General features: G+C 48.7%; 1 long non-coding RNA gene across 1 annotated transcript in view; it reads right to left on the reverse strand.

Moving 5' to 3' along the window:
• Window positions 1-1,206: 1,206 nt before the first annotated feature.
• LOC129635161 (uncharacterized) overlaps window positions 1,207-21,058 on the reverse strand; it is a 31,160-nt gene continuing 11,308 nt past the window's right edge. Inside the window, exons 2-3 of the long non-coding RNA XR_008706128.1 lie at window positions 10,263-10,486; window positions 1,207-1,869 (exon numbers count right to left, since the gene is read on the reverse strand). This is a non-coding gene — a long non-coding RNA (uncharacterized LOC129635161). The remainder of the gene's footprint in view (window positions 1,870-10,262; window positions 10,487-21,058) is intronic.

Raw genomic sequence — 21,058 nt, forward strand, 5'->3', positions numbered from 1 at the left:
AGGGTTAATAAGAAATATTCTTTAAAACATCTCTTTAAAACACAACTGACCATTTGAACGTAAGATAGTAATTTATTGTGGTTTCATAAAATAAGGAGAATAAGATGCAGGACAGTAATAGCTCACAAGGTTGAAGGAGAGTGAAATGTCCTATTGTAAGCTCTTCCATGCGTGGCATGTGGCGTACTGGAGTATAGAGACTGTAATAAGCTAAAGACACAGTACAGCACAGTGCTAAAGAATCTGCCTGCCAATGCGGGAGACACAGTTTCAATCCTTGGGTCAGGAAGATTCCCTGGAGAAAGAAATGGCAACCCATTCCAGTATTCTTGCCTGGAAAATTCCACGGACAGAGGAGCCTGGAGGGCTGCAGTCCATGGGGTCAGAAAAGCGCTGGACATGACTGCTTGTGACGGAGCACTCACGCATGCAAACCTGAAATCAACTGCTTAACAATCAGGCATGAAGTAAGCCAACAAGGAACAGAAAATAGAACCATAAAAGTAGTTGATTGGCCAAAAGAAAGGAAAAGCAGAAAAAGAGGTGATGGTGAGATAAAGACTAGGTAGGACAGATTGAAAGCAGACAGCAAGAGGGTCGATATAAACCCAATCATACCAATAGTCACATTAAATTTAAATAGCATCTACACAGGAGGTAGATATTGTCAGACTGGATAAAAAAGTAAGACTTAGCCATATGTTGTCTACAGCAACCCACTTGGAATATAAAGATACAAATCAGTTTAAAAGGAAAGTACAGGAAAGGATCTACCCAGCAAACACTAATCTAAGGAGAACGGAGGTAGTTATATTAATATCCCACAGTGAAGCAGGATTCCTTGGGGGTAAGCTGGTTTAAAAGTGGCTTCCTAGATTCTACCTGGGGACCAGACCACCCCCATAGGGCTAGGAGGTAGTGAGCCTTGAATGCCTGGCTAAGGAGCTGGCACGGAGCAGGCAACAGTGTCCCTGCAGGGTTTGGAATGCATGGGGGCAGTGTTGCTGGAGACATAGCCAGTTAGACAAGCATGATGGAGGCCTGGATCACTGCAGAGACAGCTAAGGTGCATGATGTGCTTGAGAGACCACAAAGGGGGACTGAAGGGCCGAAAGCGGAGGCCAGGTAAAGGAGACAATCTGCGACAGGGAAAATGGGAAAGTGAGGAAGAGTTAGCAAGTAAGGAGATTCAGACTGGAGAAAGGATGTTGATCCATTCAGCATTTACTGTGCATCTGTGGGGGCTTCCCAGGTGTCACTAGTGGTAAAGAACCCTTCTGCCAATGCAGGAGACTTAAGAGAAGCAGGTTCAATCCCTGGGTTGGGAAGATCCTCTGGAGAAGGGCATGGCAACCCACTCCAGGGGGTATTCTTGCCTGGAGAATCCCATGGACAGAGGAGGCTGGCCAGCTACAGTCCACGGGTTCGCAAACAGTTGAACACGACTAAAGCAAGCAACTTAGCACGCACACACATGCATGCGTCTATCATGTGACAAGCCCTGAGCTATTGGCACTGGAGAGAGTTCAGAGACAGGGAAAGCTCAGAGCCCAACTTCCAGAAGCAAAATATGTCCATGTGACCAGCATCTGTATTATCTCGCTCTGCATCATGAATCTCGAAGAATGCTCCACAATGCAACATGTCCCAAACTCATTCAACCATCTGAAGAGCAGAAGCACAGGAGTCGTCGTCAGTCACTGAGCACTTGTTGTGTCCCAGGAGATTTCTCTGTAGCCGGGCTTTCAGGGCATCTCTAAGATGTCAGGAGTCCCCCTCACAAAGCCCCAGTGGCACGGGTCTCATTCCTATAGATGTCCTTCTTCCCCCACGACAAGGTATTGGAAGACAGGGAATAAATGTCAAGTCCTGTTGGGAGGAAAGAGATGTCAGCTCAGACAGACAAAGCATCCCACTGGTGAGCCCAATTGAGTTAGGGTCTCTAACTCAGCTCTGTACACTCTGCAGTGGGTCCAGGAGTCCCCTTCCCAATTTCCCAGCCCCTGGTCACCTGCTGGTGCTGGTGGTGTTACATCATCTGCAGCAAAGTGAGCTCCAGGAGACAGCCACCCATGTTTAGGAGAGGGCTCCCTCATTTCTTCCCCTTTGAAGCAATAGGACAAATGTGCCCATTTTACAGATGAGGAAAGACTCCTGGGTGTTTGCATGAGTTGCCCATGGAAATAGTAAGTGGTGGGATCTGAACCCAGGTCAGTCTGACTGCAGAGTCCAGTTTCTTCCCTCCTGCACTGTGAGGCTTCTGAGGGTTGGCATGTTAGAGCAACAGAGTTTGAAAATGCCCCTCTGCAGGATGACAAATCCACATTTGTCGTAAGTGGAGAAAACAGGGGCAGGAATATAAGATCAGCCTGCAACACCCTGTGCCAGAAAGTAAAGTGTTAGCTGCTCAGTCATGTCCGACTCTTTGTGACCACATGGACTCTAGCCTGCCAGGCTCCTCTGTCCGTGGGGTTCTCCAGGCAAGAGTACTGGAGTGGGCTGCCGTTCCCCTGAGTTGCCATTCCCTTCTCCAGGGAATCTTCCCAACCCAGGAGTCAAACCTGGGTGTCCTGAATTACAGGCTGATTCTTTACCATCTGAGCCACCAGGGAAACCAGAAAATAAGGAAGTATATAAAGAATATGGGTGCACATCTAAAGCACACAGGAGGCAGTGTTAAGGAGCTCCCACTGGCCAGACCTGGGACCATTTGAGCATCAAAATAAACAATCACAGTAACAGATCATAACCTATTAAACACAGTGGGAATCCATGAGTCCACACTGAGTCCACACATAATGAGTGACTAACTGGGAGAGCAGAAAGCTTTTCCTTATATTTGGATTGCTGATCGATCCATTAGAAGGGAATGGCAGAATCAGAAAATCACCATTTGGCAACTGTCATAGTACTAATGCTTGATTCAGGGTAAAATCAAGTATTGATTCTGATGAGGGGGCTTGAGGTGAGGCAGACACAGACTTTGTTTTGTCACTCCCAAAATATCTGGGGTTGATAGGGTATCACATTAGCAACTTACTTTCAAGTGGTTTGGGGTGGGGGCGGGGTGGGGGAGGGCAGGGTGGAGCTCTTTGTACCGCTGCTGCAACTTTCTGTAAAATGTGAAATGATTCCAAAAAAGAAATGGAGCTACTTTGGGGGAACCTTGCTGAGCTGTCAGAAAAGGAAGGTGTCTGCCATGGAAGGAGGTAGGGGACTAATGCATGCATGCATGCTAAGTTGCTTCTGTCGTGTCCAACTCTGCAACCTCATGGACTGTAGCCCGCCAGGCTCCTCTGTCCATGGGATTCTCCAGGCAAGAATACTGGAGTGGGTTGCCATGCCCTTCTCCAGAGGGTTGTCTCAGCCCAGGGATCAAACCTGCTTCTCTTATGTCTCCTGTGTTGGCAGGTGGGTTCTTTACGGTTAGTACCACCTGGGAAGCCGAGGGGCCTAGATCTAGGAGACCCATAAAAAGGCTTTCCCTTCCCTTCCCCAGCAGGCAGAAACTAGGGGGCTTCCTAGGTCTCTCCCACCTTGGGAAGCACCAGCAGCTGCCAAGGGTGGGTCAGGAGACCAGCAAACTGCAGATATCTCAGGCAAAGGCCTGGGTTCACTCCGGAGACCTCGGTTTGAGGCCAGCCTTCTTCACTTGCACACCTATAGCAATGCAGAGCTCACCACCTGAATGGTAAGCTGACTATCATACTCAGCAAGTTCTTCCTCTTATAACTGACAATCTGCGCCCTAGAAGGACTGGGTCCCTTCTGACTTAAGCATCAGGTCAGTTTCATTGGGAAGTGTTCTGAGTCCTTCCAGCTCTCAATGTGGGGGGCTGCAGTGATGGCGCCCCCTTGTGTCCAAGAAAGGATGTGCAGTTGCCTCAAGCCAAGATCCTTCCAGGGGAAAGGCATGATACCTCCCTATTGTCCTCACCCCAAACTTACTCCCCCTTGGACTAGCCAGGCCACTTATTCCCATTCATTTAGGCATTAATTCTTTATTTTTGTTCATTTATTCATCCATTCAAACAATCACTGCTCTCTAGGGAGCTGGCTGTACCTCACCTAGGAAGTACATACTTGGGTCATTCCTAGGCCTTACTATCAAAGAGCTCTCAGTATGATAGAGGGACAGAGTACTACACCACAGCAGAGTCTGTGTCTCACGACTGGTAAGTGCAAGGGGCTTTGGGAGCACCCAAAACAATCTGGGAAGTCTGGGAGGTAACCACAATTCAGCTCCTTTCTGTCCCCTGCTACCACCTGCTGGGGGCTCTCCAAAGCTCCCGGCCCTCTCCTCCCAGGCTTCTGGATCTGTCTAGGCCTGGGTGAAGCTAATGGAAGCAGAAGAGATTAAGAAGAGGTAGCAAGAATATACAGAAGAATTATACAAAAAAGATCTTCATGATCCAGATAGCCATGAAGGTGTGATCACTCACCTAGAGCCAGACATCCTGGAGTGCAAAGTCAAGTGGGCCTTAGTGTTCATCACTGTGAACAAAGCTAGTGGAGGTGATGGAATTCCAGCTGAGCTATTTCAAATCCTAAAAGATGATGGTGTCAAAGTGCTGCACTCAGTATGCAGCAAATCTGGAAAACTCAGCAGTGGCCAAGGGACTGGAAAAGGTCAGTTTTCATTCCAATCCCAAAGAAAGGCAATGCCAAAGAATGCTCAAACTACCACACAATTGTACTCATCTCACACACTAGCAAAGTAATGCTTAAAATTTTCCAAGTTGGATCATTGAAAAAGCAAGAGAGTTCCAGAAAAACATCTATTTCTGCTTTATTGACTATGCCAAAGCCTTTGACTTTGTGGATCACAGCATACTGTGGAAAATCTTTAAAGTGATGGGAATACCAGACCACCTGACCTGCCTCCTGAGAAATCTGTATGCAGGTCAAGAAGCAACAGTTAGAACCAGACATGGAATAACGTACTGGTTCCAAATTGGGAAAGAAGTATGTCAAGGCTGTACATTGTCACCCTGTTTATTTAACATATATGCAGAGTACATCATGGGAAATGCCAGGCTGGAAGAAGCACAAGCTGGAATCAAGATTGCCAGGAGAAACAGCAATAACCTCAGATATGCAGATGACACCACCCTTATGGCAGAAAGTGAAGAGGAACTAAAGAGCCTCTTGATGAAAGTGAAAGAGGAGAGTGAAAAGGTTGGCTTAAAACTCAACATTCAAAAAACAAAGATCATGGCATCTGGTCCCAGCACTTCATGGCAAACAGATGGGGAAACAATAGAAAGAAACAGACTATTTTCTTGGGCTCCAAAATCACTGCAGATGGTAACTGCAGCCATGAAATCAAAAGATGCTTGCTCCTTGGAAGAAAAGCTATGACCAATCAAGACAGCATATTAAAAAGCAGAGACATTACTTTGCCAAAGTCCATCTAATCAAAGCTATGGTTTTTCCAGTGGTCATGTATGGATGTGAGAGTTGAGAAGGCTGAGAACTGAAGAACTGATGCTTTTGAACTGTGGTGTTGGAGAAGACTCTTGAGAGTCCCTTGGACAGCAAGGAGATCAAACCAGTCCACCTAAAGGAAATCAGTCCTGAATATTCATTGGAAGGACTGATGCTGAAACTGAAGCTCCACTACTTTGGCACCTGATGTAAAGAACTGACTCATTGGAAAAGACCCTGATGTTGGGAAAGACTGAAGGCAGGAGGAGAAGGGGACGACAGAGGATGAGATGGCTGGATGGCATTGCCAACTCAATGGACATGAGTTTGAGCAAGCTCCAGGAGTTGTTGATGGACAGGGAAGCCTGGTGTGCTGCAGTCCATGGGGTCGCAAAGAGTTAGACATGACTGAGCGACTGAACTGAACTGAATCGAGGCCTGGCTGACAGAAGCCTGCTCTTCCAGGGTCCTATACTCAGAGGTATCACAGCTCAGTGAGTCCCTTCAGGCAGCCCAGGAACATAATTTCCCCTGCTGGCTATAGTACTGATGACAATGACATTGATATTAATAATAGCAGCCGACATCATTGGAAAAGACCTGATGCAAGGAAAGACTGAAGGCAGGAGGAGAAGGGAACAACAGAGGATGAGATGGTTGGATGGCATCACGGACTCAATGGATATGAGTTTGAGCAAACCCTGGCAGATAGTGAAGGACAGGAAGCCTGGCGTGCCATCCATGGGGTCGCAAAGAGGCAGACACGACTCAGTGACTGAACAACAACAATCATTTAGTGAGTCTTGGTTTGTTTCAGGTGCCGTGCTCAGAAATGTATGATACTATGTCATGTAATCCTCACAACTACCACCAAGACTGTGCCCATTTTACAGATAAGGAAACTAAGGCCCAGTGAAGTTAAGGAGGGGATCTCACCAATCACCTTCCAGGCACTGGGTCTACAGCTGCACGTGGTCTGCACCCATTTTCTCCCTGCTGCTCCATCCCCTGAAGGTCTCCACTCATCTCAAAGTTCAGCTCTGATCCCATCACAGCGCATGCTCTGGGGGCCAACCCTGCAGTATTTGATAAGCTCGAATAGTACTGGACGTCTCCTCCCATCACAGAGGAGACTGGGCTGGGACGCACTGGAGCCGAGAGCATTGTGCTTTCCCATGCCCCCAAGTCTCCTCCTTATGCAGGCTCAATCCACATTTGCTATTTCAGGGAAACTGCCTCCTGTTTTAACACCTCATATTGGTCTAAAGCTCTCAGAACTTTTATTTCTATTAAGAGTGCCCAAGCTGACTTTGATATTAGGCTGGACTCCTACGACGCCAGGAGGTACAGAGCTTGCATCTCGGGGGGTGGACATTTCCCGGGGCTTGGCCTGCGCCAGACTTGGTTACGTTCATTGTATCGGCGGTTCCTCACCACAGCCCTTCCATGGAAGATCACGGTGTCCTGGACACCCTCGGATCTATATTCCAGGCTGCTGCCCTTCCTCCTGCTCATCTAACACATACTCAACCCTGTGCACGGCCCTGCCCTCTGCTCGGCCCCCAGAACCATGTCCTGACCGGCTCCTGCCTGTCATTCAGGTCTCAGCTCATCGTCCCCGGCTCTGACCGCCCTGACTGTCCCACCTCCCCTTCTGCCTCACCTCCCCGTTCAGCCTGCTCCGTGGCTCCAACCACGCACTGAGATCCTTGTGTGTTCCCTGCCTGCTCGCTCACTGCCTTTATCTCCTGCAGGTACACGAACCCGATGAGGGCAAGGTCTCTGCCATCCACACAGCCAGGGTCTGGAGCAGGGCTGCCACATTGTAGGTGCTCAGGAAGTATTTGCTGGGTGAATCAACTTGCTCTCAGTCCCTGTGCACCTGACTTCTCACGACTCTTTCACAAGGACCCCTCTCCCAAAACACACACACCTCTCTTGGCTGCCGCTCTAACCACGGCCCTGACCACCAGTGACATTCGCAGTAGCTACTCAGGTGTTCAGTCCAGTCTACAGAGTCGTCTTTCTGATCACACTTCTGTTCACACACCTCCTCTCTTCAAAAACATTATTGTCATCATTATCATTAGGACTCTTCTCTGATGAAGACTGAATCTGCCATCATCATTGGATTAAAAATCCCCCCAGTGCCTCAAGCTTTTTGTGATTTCATTTCACAGATAGGGGGCCAGAAGTTCAGAGAGGTTAGCGACTTGACCAAGGTCACGCAGTGACTAAGTGGCAGCACCGGGGATTCGAGCCCTGGCCAGCGTGCTTCCCCAAGGCCCCACTCTCTGCCGCTGTATTCTTCTAGAGCTCAGCCCTCGCCACCGTCAAATCAGAGCATGCATCAGGATCCCTGGGGCCCATCAGAGCACAGATGCCTGGACCTCAGCCCCTGAGTGTGTGACTCAGTAGGCCTAGGGCAGTGCATTTGCTAACAGGTGCCCAGGAGAGGCTGCTCCTGAGGGCTCACACTACAAGAACTACCAACTTAGAAACACCGTGTCTGTGATTTCAGCAGGTTCTTGGACCTCCCATAATCCCTCCACGCACTTTAGGCAGCGGGAGGGTCTGAGGACCACTCCTGAGTCTCAGTCCTGCTCGTTTGGCAAATCAGACTCTTCCTTAATAAAAGTGAGTTATCTGACCTTGAAACACACCATAGCTGACACTCCATGGAAAGGCCTCTGCTTGTCTTAGCGACGCGATGATAAATATAGGCCCTGGAGCTTTGTGTCAGTATTTTAATAATCGTTGAGCAGAGCCTTGGGAGCCAATTACAGAACTAGGACAGGTTTTTTTTTTTTTTTTCTTCTTCTTCTTCTTCTAAAACTACTTGGTTTCCAACTACTAAACCTTGTGGGCATCTAAGACTGATGGGTCCAGAAGGGTTTTGACTTAGTTTCCCCCAAGTATGAGTGCTGCACAGAATTTGAAATCTCGTTCCAGTAAAGCGGATGCACTGATGCGCCCCTCCGCCAGGCCTCCTCCTCCTCTTCTTCCTCCTTCTCCACCTCCCTCACCTCTTCTTCTCCTCTTTCACCAGCTTCCTCTCTGAAGCTGAGTCAGCCCAGGATCTGAACAGGTGGGTGCAGCCCTGCCTGTCACCAGCCTGCCTCCTCCTCCTCCTCCCACGTGGCCAGAAGCTGAGAACCTGCGCTGTCTGGAGGTGGGAGGGGGCTGGGGGGCCAGGACCCTGGGGAGCTTGCCTGGCATCCCCCTCCTCACCTGCAGACAACTGCGTCCTCCCAGGCCATTGCGGTGGTGAGGGTGGAGCTGTTGCTGACTCAGTACAGACCAGTAACAGGCACTGGTCCTCAACGCTCCCACCCTCCACTACCCCAGGAATAAAACAAGCCTCCCACTTGGTCCAGCCCCCACCACTCTCACTGACTGCACCTCCCCTGTGCTCCCTCTCAAACTGTGCTCAGACACGCTGGCCTCCTTGCTGCCCTCCAAGTGCACCAGGCAAGACCTGTCTCAGGACCTTTGCACAGCCTTTCCCTCCTCCCCAGAGACCTGCATGGCTGGTTCCTCACATGATTCAGGTCTCTGCTCAAAGGCTACCTTCCACATACCCCCATGAAGAGCTCCTCCCAGCCCTCTCCCCACACCCTGCTCTCTTTTCCTGGAGCACTGGTCACCACCCTCATTGCAGGACTTGCTCTGTGTCCATTATTGTAATCTCTCTCAATAGAGTGTAGGGAACACAGAGGCACAGCAACCAGGCTTGGGCTCAGCTCAGCACTGTATTCCCAGGCCTGGACTCACAGGAGATGCTCAGTAATCGTGAATGAGTGAACGCCACCACCGATGGAGGAGAGCATGAGTGCTGGCTGGACGATTTTACGCCTATCCTCTCACCCATGCTGCAACGTAGGAGTCACTGCCCTTTTTTTCATGTGATGATGGCTCAGCTAAGCAAGGGGACTGAGTTACCCAGAGTCACACAGCAGTAAGGGGACCTGGGCTAGGAACCCAAGTCTGTGTGCCTGCAGGCCCAGGGATGGGGAGTCGGCTGGACCCAAGTGAGGGTGCCTCCCAGGATGGGACCAGGCCCGTGGTGATGGAGGGCAGGGGGGAGGTCAGAACATGGGGTCAGGCAGCACGGGGTGGCTGTGGCCCTGGGTCTGGGGGTGCCCATAGAGAGAGACTGAGGGCTGAGGCAGGACCCCAGATGGACTTCACTATAGGACTTGGAGCAAAAGCTTAGTTCTCCAGAGTGGGGAGGGGGCTTGTAGAGACTATCTCAGGGCTAGGGTTGGCCAGGGTGGGCTGGCCCCAAACCTTTCCAAGCCCCACACACATGATTTATGGAGCTGGGCTTCTGACATGACCCTGTCCTGCCAGGATGGGATTGGGCAGGACCAGTGTAAGAGATGGGGTGTCAAGAGATGGGGTGTCAGCAGAGGCCGGAGCTGGGATCATACACCCTGCCAGAGGACTGTCAGCTCCCAGAGGGGCCATGGGGTCTCAGTGGAGATAATGGGAATTGGCACCGAGTGGAAACAGTGCCCAGTGCCAGGATGACAGACAGGCACATCTCCCTGGGAGATGGAGAGGTAAGACCAAAATGAACCAGCTCAGAATGACCTGACCGGGAGGGAATGGGGACCCACCCCAGATTCAAGCCTCGGGGACTGTGGGCAGATTAGCAGGAACTGTAACAGCAGCCTGGCCGGGTGGAAGGCAGCCGCCCTCTCCCATTCCTGCTCCTGCATACATGCGCCTTCCTCAGCTTCCTCATCCCTGAGACAGGACAGCTACCCCAGCCTTGAGGGGGGTGGTGTATGTGTCCTAGGACATATGAAAGGTGTCATCACGGTTCCTCACCCACAGTCGTAGCTCAAACCATGGTTATCCTACAGCTTCCTTTGGTCCCCCCGGGAGGAGAACATCCGCTTCACTCCCAGAAGCCCCTGGCTCCCTTCGGAGAACTCATGTTCCAAAGCACTTGCAGGAGAGGGGCTCGGGTATCAACTCCAGGTCTGTGCTTGAGGCCCGAAGTGAACCAGGTGCGATTCTGCCTCAGGAGTCCCACAACTGGTGGAATGGGCCTGCAAGCAAATTAATGATGACATCAAATTCCAGTCCCTTTGAATATATTCAGGACATGCAGACCCCACCCTGCAGCTGTGGATTCAGTCCTTGACCACTTCAGTCCCTGGGAGCCAAGGCCAGTGAACAAGGGGCATGACCCAGTTCAGAAACTCTGGAAACGGTGGGCATGGGCTCTGGAGTCAGACCTGGGTTCTTCCTCTGGCTGGGAAAGTGCCCCAACTTCTCTGAGCCTTAGTCTCTTCTGCTGTGAAATGGGTGCCCCCCTGGGCTGCGCAGCTGGCGGCAAGGAGATGAGATTAAAGCTCCGAACACTGAGTGAGCCCATGCCTGTCGGGTGGTGAGGGCTCTTACAGGTCCCAGCCTTTCTTAGGACGTTCTCACTTCTCAGCCTGAGCCCCCCGGGTGGGCACAGAGGCGGGGGAGGGCAGGGCAGTGGATAAGCGTGGGAAGCGGAAGGGCAGTGCCACGCCAGCAGAGCCTCCTTCACTGTGGGGACACCGTCGGGACACTGTTGGCCTTAAAAGCAGGACAAGCCTGCCACCCAGTGCTGCTAGATGCCACCACAGCGGCAGTGCCAAGCAGCCACCTCGCCTGGCTCCAGCTCCATACTCTCTAGCTTGGGCCTGGGTCTGGGAACTACAGTAGCCTTTAGGGAGCTGATGACCCAAGGCTGCCACTGCCTATTCTCACCTGAGAAATCACTCTCACGTCTGATTCTCCAAACAACTCACAAGTCCCCAGGGAGGCTTAAGACTCCATGCAGGAAGCCCAGCAGGTGCCAAGAAGGTCCCGCGTGGCTGGAGTGACTCCCCGCAGGAAATGACTAAGGATCCAGAGCGGCTGCTTCCTAAGGCGGCTCAGTGGTAAAATAACCCACCTGCCAGTGTTGGAGACTCAAGAGTTATGGGTTCGATCCCTGGGTTGGGAAGATCCTCTGGAGAAGGGAATGGCAACCTACTCCCGTATTCTTGCCTGGGAAATTCCATGGACAGAGGACCCTGGTGGGCTACAGACCACAGGGTCGCAAAAAACGCTGGACACAAGTTAGCGGCTAAACCATCCACATTATTTAAATTTTAATTTTTCTTTTCTTTTTTTTTTTTTTTGGCTGCACCATGCAGCTTGTGGGACCTTACTTCCCTGACCAGGGATCAAACCCACGCCTCCTACACTTGAAGTGTGGAGTCTTAAGCACTGGTTCTCCAGGGAAATCCTACTCTTATTTTATGATTAATATTGCCCAGAACTGTTATAGGACTTTGAGACACATTATCTCATTAATGCTCAATCTCTGACCTGTGACCTAGGAGCCATCACTTCCCCCACTTTACAGATGAGGAAACTGAGGCACGGAGAGATGAAGTCATTGGTTCAGTATCATGGAGCCAGGAAGAGTCAGAGTGGGGATTTGAACCCTGATCCTGGCCTGAGCTTCTAAGCTGCAATAACACAGAGGCTTCTGGGTCTTACAAGCTTCTTCAGCTCACTAATACAAATCCTGGAGGAAAAGACAGTTTCTTGAAAAAAAAAAATTTTTTTAAAGGTCTGGTAAGAAACAGTTCCATACATCGCTTCTTTAGTCATCCTTTATAAATAGTGGGTCGCTGAGGGTTGGACAAGACTGAGCGACTTCACTTTCACTTTTCACTTTCATGCGCTGGAGAAGGAAATGGCAACCCACTCCAGTGTTCTTGCCTGGAGAGTCCCAGGGACAGGGGAGCCTGGTGGGCTGCAGTCTATGGGGCCGCACAGAGTTGGACACAACTGAAGTGACTTAGCAGTAGCAGCATAAATAGTTTTATAATTTTAAAGAAGACAGAGGGGGGGAAAAAGAGGGAAATCACCCGCACCAACAGGAGTGGTCCACAGTGGACTGTGGAGGGAATGCTGACCTCTGACCCTCTGCCCTGTCTTTGGCCCTTTTTCTCCCTCAGCAGGGTCCTGTCCCCATCCTCAGCCTTCCCTCCTCTTACTTTTTAAACCCTTGCCCTTGGGAAAAGTCCTGTTCAATGGATCAAAAAAGAGAAGGGCTTTCTTGGTGGTCCAGGTGTTGGGACACTGAACTTTCACTGCAGGGGGCACAGGTTCAATCTCTGGTTGGGGAACTAAGATCCCACATGCTGCACACAGAGAAAACATATGATGGGAAATAGGCTTTAAAGGCAGAATTCCAGGCGGAAGGCGGGAGGCAAGAGAGAGGAAGACAGAATGAGAAGAGGAGGCCGACAGAGAGGAAGGGAGTCTGGGGTTTACTGTGCACAGACTTGGCTCCAGATACATTCTTGCACCCCTTTGTGAGCACCGCTGCCAGCCTATGGAATGGGCACTGCTCCCATTTAAAAGATGACAGGACTGAGGCTCCCAAGGGTGCAGGGATAGTGTGAGGTCACCCACTAGGAAGTGCTAGAACCAAGATTCATACCCAGTCTCCTCAACTTCCTGTGTGGTTCACTGGGTGTTTTCTGAGCCCTGGAGTGAGCCTTGGGCATGCTGGGAGCTGGGGTGGGGGGCGTGGGCAGGTAAACGAGACCTAGCTCCTGGCCTTCAGCAGCTTGGGCTGAAGCCTCATGTCCAGTGAGGCTCCGGTGCCTGGACTCCTAGTTCAGATTCCTGGCTTTTGGACTATTGGAATATGGAATATTACACACCCAGCAGAAAGATTCTCAAGACAATGCTCTCTACTTGGACACTAAAAATCTAACAAAGGAAGAAGTGGAGCTCATGTTTAAAAAAAAAAAAGAGGTGAGAGTCAGTGTTTTAAGTGACTCTGCCTTGATTAGCTGTGTGATCTTGGGCAACATATTTGGGCGACAATCAGTCTTGGCTAAGTGTCTTCATCTGTAAAATGGGTCAGTGCCTTGGGTCACGCTACTCCAGAAGGCTGGGGAATAACATAACAGATATGTAAGCAATCTATAAGTTGAAAAGCATTTCACTACACAGATGATATCACACTAATAAAGAATCATTGATTGCTTTCTGAACTTCTCCTGTCAGTGAAGCTGCTTGTAAGAACTTGATCATTGGATTTTGAGAAGCTGAGAGTGGCCTGGACCTTGGTGACCCTCACAGGGGCTCAGAAACATTGCAGAAGTGTTAAGCCCTACACTTGTTCCCCAGCTCCCATCATCAAAAGTGCTGATACTGCTACACTCTCCAGGGCAGTAGGCATCTCCTCCAGTTCTGTAGATGGAAAAACTAAGGTCGACTTGCCTCAGCCTGTAAGCCACAGAGTCCAGACACACCAGATTCCCTGCCTCTTTCTACACCTCCTCCCACTCTTCCCCTCTCCCCGCCCCCATCCTTCACAAGGATGAAGACAAGAGGCAAAGCTGACATGAAAAGGCAGCCCAGTGGCTAAGGACCAAGATCCCAGCGAGCAGAGACCTCATTTATAAAACCAAAGAGAGTCCTGAGGAAAGTTAATTGAAGTGAACGAAATCCTGAAGAATTTAGCACTCAATTTGAGAGGCTATTTTTGGCTGAACCAAGATGAAAAGACAAAAGAAAGTGCACCAAAATTGAAGAGAAACTAATTTGGAAGACATAATAGGGAGCAAACTTCTCAAATTTCCTCAGAGCCCGGGAGACGTGATTATTCAGGAAATAATTAGATGCTATCCTGGGGGTAATAAAAGCTAAAAATGAAGAGGAAAGAAATTGAAAACTGCCAGAAAGGTCATGGACTGCTCTCAATACTTTTTTTTTTCCTTTACAGATTTGAAGATGCAAGAATTAATTTGCAAAAGAACAACAAAGCAGTACAAACTAATCAGAGAGGAAATTGAGTTGGGAGAATCTAAACACCTCGCCCATCTGTTCGGGATGACTCTGCTGGGAAAGGTAGAGCTAGATGTGTCCTGAGTCTAAAAAGGATGGCAGTCCCTCCTGAAGGTGCTGGAGGCACACAGAACCTTGACACTGCCCCAAAGCTGAACTGCCCCCAACCTGAGGGTTCAGCACACTTCTGTAAAGAGCCAGATAGAGAATATCTTCAGTTTTGAGGGCCAGGTAATGCTGCAACTAAATTCTGCTGGTGTAGCACGAAGGCAATAGCAGTCAGAATGTCAATAAGTGGGCGTGGCCATGTTCCAAATAAAACTTTATTTATAAAAACAGACAGCAGGCTGGATTTGGCTTTCCGGTGACAATCAATTCCATCCCACCTGAATTAGCACACCTGGTCTTCTTATTTGCAGTCTAATCCTGCTTCTATTTACACAAAAACACTGCCGATTAGAACATGCTTTCTAAAACCCAACTAATAGTAATAATGATGATGATGAAAAAGACAGCTGCTAGCACAGAAGCACAGAGTTTCTGGTATACGCTGCTTGTGGTTCTGGGCACTTCAATAACACCTACTATCTTCACAATGACCTTTATGAGGTAAGTACAATCTTACAGATGGGTACTGATGCCCAGAGAGGTGAAGTAACTTGCCCAAGGTCACACAGTCAGTGAGGGTCAGAGGCAACATTTGAACTCACAGTGAGTCCATGCTCTCAGCCACTATGATTTATTGCCTCTAATAAGTTTGGGTCCAGATTCTTCAGGAGCTTCCCACTGCCTACAGAATCAAATCCACATCTCTTAGCTCAGCACACAATGGCATCTGTGACTTAGTATTTCATCTCACCTCTCTAGCCTCATCTTTCTCCAAGCCTCACCCTTGCCCCATGCATCAGAACTGCTCAAAGAACCCTATGTTCCCATGCCTTTATTCATGCTGTTCCCTCTGCCTGCGACTCTCTTCTCCTGCACTAATATCTGTTCTACCTTCCAAACTCAGCACAAGTGTCATCTCGAAACAGGTGTCTGCTCCAGGTTGATCAAGTCACTTCCTCTCTTTGGGTCCTAGTTCCAATGCCTTCAACGTAATTGGTGGAAAGTAGGGGAATGACTGATTCCCTAATAGCCATGAACACTTTAATATAAATTACACTATCTGATTAGCTTCAATTTCCTAGAAGCATCTTTGTTTTTTGTTTAAAGATTTTTTTTTTGATGTGGACCATTTTTACAATCTTTATTGAATTTGTTAAAACATTGTTTCTGTTCCATGCTTTTTGGGGATATTTGCTCCAAGGCATGTGAGGGCTTCCCTGAAGGCTCAGACAGTAAAGAATCCGCCTGCAATGCTGGAGAGCTGGATTCGACCCCTGGATCAGAAAGATCTGCTGGAGAAAGGAATCACTACCCATTCCAGTATCCTTGCCTGCAGAATTCCATGGAGAGAGAAGCCTGGTGGGCTACAGTCCACAGGGTCACAAAGAGTTGAACACGACTGAATGACTAACACATACACGTGGGATCCCAGATCGGGGATCCCAGTTCCCTGATCAGGGATGGAACCCACACCCCCTTAGAAGGCAAAGTCTTAACCACTGGACCACCAGGGAAGTCCTGCTAGGAGAATCTTGAAAGAATGAGATACAGAAGAAATAAGCCCAAGTATAGGAGAGGAAAAAGATTGTTCATCATATGACTCAACTTAGGTTCAAAGTTTTGATTCTACCCAAACAAGCCTGACAACTTCTCTCTCCAGCCTATATTCTTCCAGGGCACTGAGTTCTGTCAGCCTGAGCCCGGAGCTCTGTATCTGCTTAAGGAGAGCATCCGCTTCACCAGAAGCCAGATTCCTTAACTCCAAGAACAGTGTGACTTGTTTCCAACCCCATACTGCATAAAGAGCTGCACTTGTCAGGACAGGCAGCTTGATTAAAACACCCCTTCACGATGCCAACTCCTGCTCTAATTCCAATCCTCTGAGGGAACTTTGACCTATAAATTGGTTTTCATCCATAAATCTGATTCAAATTATTCCCCAGTGCACTACTCAAAAAAAATTTTTTTTTACTCTTTCGCACATTCTTTCATTTCAAAGTAACTTTGAACTAGGAGTGTTAACTCTGATGCTAGCATATTATCCTTCTGTCTTCTATCCATTCATCCTTCTATATAGATAGATAGACACACGGACAGACAGATAGAGATGGCTGCATCAGGTCTAATCGTGGTGCTTGGGCTCTCTAGTTGTGGCACATGGGCTTAGTTGCCCTGTGACATGTAGGATCTTAATTCCCTGACCAGGGATTGAACCCATGTCCTTGGCATTGGAAGGCAGATTCTCAACCGCTGACCCACGAGGGGAGTCCCCATCATCCTTCTTTCCATCTCTTCTTCCACCCATCTGACCTCCCATCCATCCTCCATCCATCTATCCTTCCTTTCATCCATTCTTCCATTCATCCTTCCTTCTACCCATCTTTCCATCCAACCTTCTTTCCATCCATTTCATCCATTCATTCACTCAAAAACGGGTTGGGTGCCCACTGCAAGCCTGGCCCATTACTGGGGCTCAGTGGTTGGTGCTGCACCCACAGGGAAGGATTTGACCTCTTGGGGCTTACCACAGAAGAGGGATGATGTATGGGAAGAAACATTTGTTGTCCTTCTGTCTAAGCATCTCTCCTCCCGTGCCATTATTTCCATGAAGTGCTGCGTCCTGTTTCCTGGAGGCACTTGAGGTCCTGCCTGCTCATCCTCACCCTCCTTCACCTCTTACCCTACATGTCTCTGAGCCTCAGTGGTCTGTGTCTTCTCCACCCCTGCCGCACTTCCCTTTCTAGGTGAACTCCTCACATGCCTCCCTTCAGTCCCTTCATCTCATTCTTTCCTGCCCTCTGCAGCCCCTTGCCTTTCCATTCACCACCCCACTAATTATTTTCACATTCCTGGCTATATGATGTTTATATTCAGCAACTCCTTCTCTGGTCTGAGTCCCTGGGACTCTGGTCTGGATGCCTGAAGAGCTGCCTCACTTATCTCTCTCGCTGCCCTGAAGTCTTAACAGGATAGCCAAGGTTCTCCACATAAAATGACAATCAGGCATTAATATCTGTCTGCTCCAAACCCTCCACGGGAGCCCATTTCACTCCACGTAAAATCTGAAGTCCTGACAAGATCCCATCCAGCCTCCTAGGATCGCTGACTCTCCTGCTGCCCTCCCCCCAACCCCACTCCTACCCCAGGGCCTTTGCACGGAGATTCCTCCCACTTGGAGCCCTCTCCTTTCAGCTTTCCCATGGTTCATTCTCCCTTCATTTGGGGATTTACTCAAATATTCCTCGGGCTTCCCTGGTGGCTCAGATGGTAAAGAATCTGCCTGCAATGAGGAAGGCTCAGGTTCAATCCCTGGGTCGGGAAGATCCCCTGGAGAATGGAATGCCAACCCACTCCAGTATTCTTGCCTGGACGATCCCATGGACAGAGGAGCCTGGCGAGCTACAGTCCATGGGGTCACAAAGAGTCAAACACGATTGAGTGACTAAAACACACACACACATACACATACACATACCCCTCATCAGCAAGGTTTTCTCAAACCACCATCACAGAATAACCCCCCAGCCTTCATCATTCGCTATCTCATTTCCCTGCCTTATTTTCTCTCATGACATTTCCTACCACTGGGCACACAATATATTTGGGTATCTCTTTGGTGCTGTCTTCTCCCACGAGGATGAAAACCGCTGAAAGCAGGGGCCGTTCTTGGTTTTGGCCACTGCTCTACCTGCAGCACCTCTCACAACGCCTGGCATGAAGTAGGGACTTGATACCTCCGCAGAATGAATGAACGCAGGGACGAATAAATGTCTCCCTCTCGAGCGAATCTCTCCACTCAGCCTGCAAACAAGTCCAACCCTCTATTTTTTTAAAACAAAATTAAACAAAATAAAAACCTCCCCTTGCCTATGTAGCTTATCACCTTTGTTTTTCCTTTCACCACCAACCAGAGGCAGAACTTCTTTTCCCATAATTGCTATCAATGTGCATGGACAGTTTGGAGCTCTCCTTTCTCAACTCACCACCCCTGTATATGCTGACTGATGTTTTGGATTCAAGGTGGTTTGGGGGAAGGCTTCCCACAAGTCTCCAACTCTGGATCCACTTCCCAGCTTTTGCTACATCCTTAACACTCCCTTTACACTCTTTGATTCAGTATCTTTCTTGAAACAACTGATCTATTTATTTAAGCAAGGTTATTTGGAAAGAGATCTTATAATGCAACCAGAAATAGAAAATCTGGGTGACTAATCATAATTGAGATGCAACCGCAAAAACAAAATGAAAACAAAGTGATTAAATTCTAGATGGAGGCTGTCACTTGCTGGGGGCTCTGGGCTAGAATGTCCCTCACCTCCTTTCTCTTTGTGGAAAAAGAGCTCAGAGGGACATCAGAGACACTGTGTCAGGCCTGTTCCATGGTAACTGCTGTAAACAGTGCTGTGCTGGATCTTGGAAGTTAGCAAAGAGAGATCTCAAAACATATATTACTTAACCTGCAACCATTTCCCAGTGCATACCTATATCAAATCAAAGCACTGTATATTTTAAATACATACAATGTTATTTGTCAGTTATGTCTCAATACAGCTGGGAGGGAAACAGGACCTGGGAGTTCCCTATTAGTTGGAGTCACCAGGACCAGAGGAGGACCTGGGAAGTGCCTGGACATTCTCAGCACCTCTTGATGGTATTTAATGCCCCTGAATTTATGGCACTTAATGTCCTGCCTGCATGACCTCCCCCACTTCAAACTCACTTTCTGAGTGAGGCATAAGCCTCCCCCTTTGGAAGATTCTAGAATGGTGGAAAGGGAGCTGGACTGTGAGTCACCCTGAGGCCAGTCCTTGCCCCATTCCAGACCCACATGCAATCTCAGAGAACTCACTTCTCTCTCCAGAATGTGCTTTCCATGCCATTAGCAGTAGGAGTTGATATTGAGCATTTTAGACATTTATAATCCGCTGAGACCTTATGTTTATCATTTTAGTGACAAATTTAATATCCCACTAAATTAATACATCACAACTCACTTAACCCCAGCATGAGACATTCATATAGTCTTTGGCCTTTCACAGCTCTAATTCACACTGTTATAAATGTGTTTTCCCATTATACCAGCATTTTCCCTATTTCTGAGTTATTACATAGGATAAATGTCCAGAATTGGTATTCCTAGACCAAAGCATGTGGGTCTAATCCTCTCTGGCCAACGACCCTCCCGCAGGCTTGGACCACTTCAGAACCACACACACAGAACCAGGGAGTGGCTCTGGGAACTGACCACAAGTGTTAGCAGCAAGGATATCCCCTTTAGACATCTCAAACACATGGAAGTTTAGGAAGATGTGAATTTAAAGGGAAGAGCTAGTCCGTCTTCAAGCAAATTTGTGATGTGGCTCAGAGCAGATCCCTTGAAAGCCCCAGGGGCCTCAAACCCTCCCCTCCCTCTTGGTTCCACCTTCTCCCCAATTGTCTGATGCCTGGAACAAACAAAGCATTCTGGAGAAAGAAACTTTTCCCCCCTTGCTTTTTCTCCTGTGGACCTGTCACATCACCTGCTTCCCTCTAATGAAGAGGCCCACAGCCTGGGTGCCTCTTATACCCACCAAGATGGAAATCTGAAACTTCACCCTTTGAGATCTCTGTGGATGTCTGGGAGCATCTTATTCTTGGTTTTGAAGAAGGAGGTGTGTTTCTTCTACATGAGTTCTCAGCTTCATCCAGCAGCAGATCATATTGACACTACCTTCCTCCTGAGGGACACATGTCAGCTCCCTGAGGGCAGAGATTTGCATCTGTCTTATTCACAGCTGCGGTTTCTGAATCTAGAGCAATTCCAGATTCAGAGTGGCAGCTCAGCACATACTTGAAGGAATGGCTGTTGCAACCAACTTCCTCCACTTTGAGTTGCATCTGGTGTAGGAAGTGGGTTCAAGCCATTCCAAGTCATATCTTTTCAGCTCCAATGGGCATGATGATGATCTAATAACATGGCAGCTTATGGAGAAATACAGTGTTTCTAGTCTGAACAAATGTAGGATTCAGAGATTATTCAAGTTCAAATCCAGACTGAATACAGTGAAGTCACTGAGAATCATTTTTTAAAGAAGATGATTAGAATGTGATTCTTTCTGCCCCTGAAGGAAGTGGATATTCATTCTGAGAAGAAAGAGAAAAGAAAGAGAAAGGAGAAAGACGGGGAAAGAGAGAGAGTGAAAGATGAAAGGGAGAAGAGACAGATAAGAGAGGAGAATATGTGACTTAGTGAACAAATGCAATCTAAGAATAGAAAGTTTAAAAGTTCCAGACCTATGTTGAAAACATTTGTTCACTAAGTCAGTTTTAAATATTGGCAGGGAAAGGTAAAACAAGGTTTTAAAAATTGCGTTTAAAGCCGATTATTAGGTTTCTGAATGCATTCCAGGGTGGTGTGGCAGAGCTGCCCCTGAGCCCTGAGCCCTGAGCCCCGCTGTCAGGAACCTGGGTGGAGGAGCCGGCCTCCAGGGCAGGGAACCAACGCCAGAGCCAGGTCAGGACCCTGGAGAGCAGCGAGCCTGCAGGAGGCTGGGAGGTGCTCAGCTTGCCCAGTAAGGCAGGAGGAAGAAGGCTCCTTCCCCCAAACCTCTTCTGAGGATTAAGGACTGGACCCCTTCCCTCCTCACTGGGGCCCTGCAAGTGCGGGATGTTGAGACTGAAAAGCAGAACCGTGGGGCTGA

Source organism: Bubalus kerabau, chromosome 20 (assembly GCF_029407905.1).
Source record: "Bubalus kerabau isolate K-KA32 ecotype Philippines breed swamp buffalo chromosome 20, PCC_UOA_SB_1v2, whole genome shotgun sequence".
In the NCBI taxonomy this organism is placed as follows: domain Eukaryota; kingdom Metazoa; phylum Chordata; class Mammalia; order Artiodactyla; family Bovidae; genus Bubalus; species Bubalus kerabau.